A 5,212-nucleotide genomic window follows, 5' to 3' on the forward strand; every position below is an offset into this window, starting at 1 on the left:
TAGAGACGGGGTTTCACCATGTTGACCAGGATGGTCTCGATCTCTTGACCTCGTGATCCACCCGCCTCGGCCTCCCAAAGTGCTGGGATTACAGGCGTGAGCCACCGCACCCGGCCGCCCCTCTTCTAATGAGTGGCCACTGATAGCAGCCCCAGACCTGCTCCACTCTTACTTGTTTCTGGCTTCCCAGGGAGGCAATCTAACCCTTGCAGCACCTGGCAGGGTTCAACAGCCATGCCCAATGGCTCTCAGAATGTCACTCTTGAGGCTGGCTATGGAAGGATGAGTGCTACACTGGCTTGGCCAGAGTGCTTCCTGAGCATGGGGCCATACCCAGGTATATCGGGAGACATCATGGCAGGGCTGCCCTACAAGGGTGGTCACTCACAAAGAACCATCACTTCCCAGAAATCAAGCTAACCGATGCTGTCCCTGTAACTTCAACTATCTTAAAAAATCTGGCAGGACCCAACAGCCTGGAGCAGCTTGACAATGGACAATGAGAAAGCAAAAGAGTTTTTTTCATTCAGCAAATGCTGTGGGGTGGCATCAGAGAACACCCCTGTCACAGCACTCCCATGGCTGTTACCCTGAGCTTTTAGAACTAAGAAACAGGACCAATGCAACCATAAGGCAATGCCTCTGGCACTGCAGGCAGGAGGGGCTAGCAGTATCCTGGGTGTGGGGTCTTTTCTTCATGGTAGCTCCGCATGAAAGCCACGGTAAAGGGGGCAGGAGAAAAAGGCTGCCTCTACAGGTAGCTGATGATACCAGGGACTGACACCAAGTAGGTCATGCCTTCCCATGGGCACTTAGGTCCTCCACTGAGACAGGGCCCAGGTGTCAGCCTGAAATTGTGGGCAGGGCAAGGAACAATACAGCTAGCACCTGCAGAAAAAGGGGCCTTGCACAGATCACACCCTCTCTACCCAGAGAAATAGATTCCTGATGGCCAGGAGAGGCTGAGGGGTACCAGGCTGGGTCTAGTTGGGTCTGGATAGGACATGGCTCAGATGGCATCTGGTCCATCTGGCAGCACTACCTGCCAACACCTTGTCCCGACAGGACAAGCTGGCTCTGTAACCCATGCTGAACCAGGCTAAGGAAAGGTATTGCACTGTCCTGAAAAACTGAGGTGCAACAATAGCTCACCAGGCTTGGTGCCTCTCTTCTAGGGCTGGGTTTGGCTTTTGCTTGTTTCCCTGAGCTCATTTTGAACCTCTTGGGAAAGTCATTGAATGGGTCACCTCTGGTAACATTTGCCTGTGGCTCTGCGTACATCATTGGGTCCTGAGCGACGGCCAAACACTTCCCAAAAGGAGTCCCTGGAGTGGCATCCTCACGTTCCTAGGGTCCCGGGATATAGATCCTCTGCCAGCACTAGGAAGGCAGGGGACTGAATGGGAACTGGTCTCCACTCTGCTTCAACCTGACGTGGCCTCAGCCTCACCAGGACACTTGAGAATCTCTGTTTTCAGACACTAACAAGCTCAGGTTTCAGAACTGGTCCTTTGCTGTCGATGAAACCTTTTCTCTCAAAGGACTTAACTTGCCCTGAAAACTCCAGTCTTAGAATATTTACTTCTGTGAGAGAGGCTGAGAGCTGGTATTTGGAAGACAAAAACAGGACAGTATAGAGGAGGAATCCCATGCCCAGGAATAAGAATTTTTAGGTCTGTGCTGGGCGCGGTGGCTTACGCCTGTAATCCCAGCACTTTGGTAGGCCAAGGCGGGCGGATCACGAGGTCAAGAGATCGAGACCATCCTGGCCAACATGGTGAAACCCTGTCTCTACTAAAAATACAAAAAAATTAGCTGGGCGTGGTGGCACACACCTGTAGTCTCAGCTACTCGGGAGGCTGAGGCAGGAGAATTGCTCGAACCCGGGAGGTGGAGGTTGCAGTGAGCCGAGGTCGCGCCACTGCACTCCAGCCTGGCGCCTGGTGACAGAGTAAGACTGTCCAAAAAAAAAAAAAAAAAAAAGAATTTTTAGGTCTGGCTAAGCTGCCTCGCTTGAAAAGGCTGCTGAGCAGCCCTGGTGTGCTGGGATACAGGTCTCCTGTGGATAAGGGAGGAGATCCACGGAAAATGAACAGGCACTTGCTGGCCATAGGGCCAGGGACGCTGCCAGCCCGGGGAAGAGTGGCAGGGAAGCAGAGAGCATCTTACATGAAACAAGCTTCTCAGCATGGACCACAGTGTCCTGCAGCACTTACATCATTAGCCACTGCTTGAACCTCCAGCTAACTACCTCTGGGGCCCAACTGCCAAACCACCCTCTGTTCTGGACTGCCCTGGAGAACCTGTTGCCACTCAGAGGTACAAGGCCCTGGACACCTACTCCTTCACTGCCATCTAGGTCATCTGTCAAGGGTCTCTCAGAATGAGAAACAACAGAATGAGAAAGGCAGAGGGGGGCGAGGCAGCACCAGGCACACAAACCCAACCTATTTTCCCACGGCCCGGTCCTGAACAGCTGTTCCAGCTAATTCAGAGACCCTCCTGGGTCATGAGCACTTTTCCAGGCAGGGCTGACTGAAGGCACCTTATAGGCTTGAACTACAGGGTGACAATCGGTTTCTTCCCCCTACCAGCCTCAGTCAGGCACAGAGCGCCTAATCATGCCAGGGGAGCAGAGGCCTGTTTCCAGGAAGAGGGACACCCAGAAGCCCAGTGGGCCCTGACGGCTCAACTCACCCAGCTGGGGAGAAGCATGGTTGCCCCACAGCAAACCCCTGTGAAGTACTGTAGATCCTAAGGTGAAAGATGCTCCTGAGAGAGGTGGGCGTTAATGGTGGACACTGCAGGGAGTGTCAGCTGTATCACGGGTCCCAAGATATATGGAGCAGGAAAGAAGCGGTGTCTAGGCCGGGCGCGGTGGCTCAAGCCTGTAATCCCAGCACTTTGGGAGGCCGAGGTGGGTGGATCACGAGGTCAAGAGATCGAGACCATCCTGGTCAACACGGTGAAACCCCGTCTCTACTAAAAATACAAAAAATTAGCTGGACATGGTGGCGCGTGCCTGTAATCCCAGCTACTCAGGAGGCTGAGGCAGGAGAACTGCCTGAACCCAGGCGGTGGAGGTTGCGGTGAGCCGAGATCGCGCCATTGCACTCCAGCCTGGGTAACAAGAGCGAAACTCTGTCCCAAAAAAAAAAAAAAAAAAAAAAAAAAAAAAAAAAAAAAAAAAGAAAAAAAAAAAAAAAAAAAAGAAGCGGTGTCTATTTGGCAGGTATGGACTAACAGCATTTCCAGACTACTAGAAATCCACCTACCTGCCAATAATTTCTAAGATAGCCAGTGCATAAAGCCACCTGCTACTGGTATTTGCTCTAAGCAGAGAGACATCTTTCACTGCATGTGCTGCACTCTTAGGAGGAAAGGGAGGAATGATATCAAACACCTTGTTATTTCTTTTCATTGCTTGCCACTCAGGCAGGGACTAGCCTCTGCCCTCGTGAACCTGGCACAGACCCCTGGTGTTCTGCCCTGATCTCTGCTATCAGCAGTTCCTCTTCCATGACACATGAAGATGTGAAATATCAACTGTTCACAGAATGTGTCCTACTCAGCAGAAGCAGCTTCCTGTTGGGCCTATGCCTCTAACAGCCCACTCAGAGCAAGCCTGGTAAGGTAAGCTCTAGGGGAGTGAAAGATGCTCACTTGCTCAGGACCATCTCGTGGAAGAAAAGCAGACAGCCCCTACACTTCCTCCCCCAAAGGCCAGGGCCTGGTTTCTGGGCACCACCTGTTTCAGGAGATATGTCCCCTACTCCCAGTCCCTGCTGTAGTTCTTCCAGCTATTCCTTTTCTAACAGTTACAGTCAAGGAAAGTATGCTTCAACGGGCCTGATGCTGCTTTGAGGCATTGTAGTAACTAAGGTAATGCATGCCACACCGAGCGAACAGCTGCCTGTGCTACAGAAATGGCAAAGAGGAAATTATCAACTACCCAACTCTGATGCAGCTGGGCCTCCTATCGACACAGCCTGAGTCTCCCTAGCTCTGTCTGTAGCACAAGACACAGAAGCAAGATTTGTCTTTCTCCCACTCCCTTAAAGTACCCAAGCCTGAGAGACTCACAGACCCCACTCTCCATTGACAACCCTGACTTTGTCTTCCTGTTTCCCCAATCCAGTATCCTAGCCTCTGCCTTTCCCTGCCGGCTCACCAATGCCAGGGTGGGGATGCAGGTAGGCTCACCTGCCCTGCTTCCGAGTCATTTAGCCAAGGGTTCTGACATTCTTATTTTGGGGCCACACCTGTTCCTTGGTTTCACACTTAAGGAGGCCAAAAAACACCTTGCGAAAGATAAACATCAAAACTTCCACATCTTTCAACAGAAACCTCTGACCATGCAAGCTAAGACATGCCCATAGGCTCCCAGGAAAGTCTGAGCACCACAGCCTCACTGGAGAGGCACTTTGTGTTATCATCTGCCCCACATTCCAAGCAAGACTCCAGGGTGCCTACCCTCTGCCTTTGATAGCCCTATAGGCAAAGATGTCCTTGCTGAGCCAGTGCAACCTATAAGAAAACACTCAGAACATCAACAACCTGACTTTGATTGCTGTGCCATCTTTTTCCATACTTCAACTCCAGCTATCATACTAAACATGTCTATTCAAACACAGAAAACCAAGCACTTGAGAAAAAAGGCAGTTTCACTGATATCTAACTCCACTCTAATACACAAACATGTATTAATTCATTTATTTTTTTGAGACAGAGTCTCACTCTGTCACCTAGGCTGGAGTGCAGTGGCATGATCTTGGCTCACTGCAACCTCTGCCTCCTGGGTTCATGTGATTCTCCTGCCTCAGCCTCTTGACTAGCTGGGACTACAGGCACGCACCACCATATCCAGCTAATTTTTAATATTTTTGGTAGAGACGAGGTTTCACCACGTTGGCCAGGCTGGTCTCGAACTCCTGATCTCAAGTGATCCGCCCACCTCAGTCTCCCAAAGCGGTGGAATTAGAGGTGTGAGCCACCATGCCCGGCCATACATAAACATTTTTACAAGAACTTTAAATATATAGGTACCCTCCTTCCTCAGGTAGAAAAAAACACACCTTGTGCTTGCTTCAGCAGCACATAAAAACTGGAACAATACAGAGAAGATTAGCATGGCCCCTGTGTAAGGATGACGCATAAATTCGTGAAGCATTCCATATTAAAAAAAAAAACAAAACAAAACATGTTTTCTTTT

The 5,212-nt window shown here is 50.6% G+C and overlaps 1 protein-coding gene and 1 non-coding gene across 3 annotated transcripts in view; one reads left to right on the forward strand and one right to left on the reverse strand.

Moving 5' to 3' along the window:
• Positions 1 to 5,212, reverse strand: part of RANBP10 (RAN binding protein 10) — an 86,581-nt gene that overhangs the window by 38,323 nt on the left and 43,046 nt on the right. The window lies entirely within an intron of this gene.
• Positions 5,079 to 5,181, forward strand: LOC119472789. Its single transcript, XR_005201975.1, has one exon. It is a non-coding gene; the product is annotated as a U6 spliceosomal RNA (small nuclear RNA).

The sequence above is a fragment of the Cebus imitator genome, unplaced genomic scaffold, assembly GCF_001604975.1.
Source record: "Cebus imitator isolate Cc_AM_T3 unplaced genomic scaffold, Cebus_imitator-1.0 Scaffold118, whole genome shotgun sequence".
Taxonomy (NCBI): Eukaryota; Metazoa; Chordata; class Mammalia; order Primates; family Cebidae; genus Cebus; species Cebus imitator.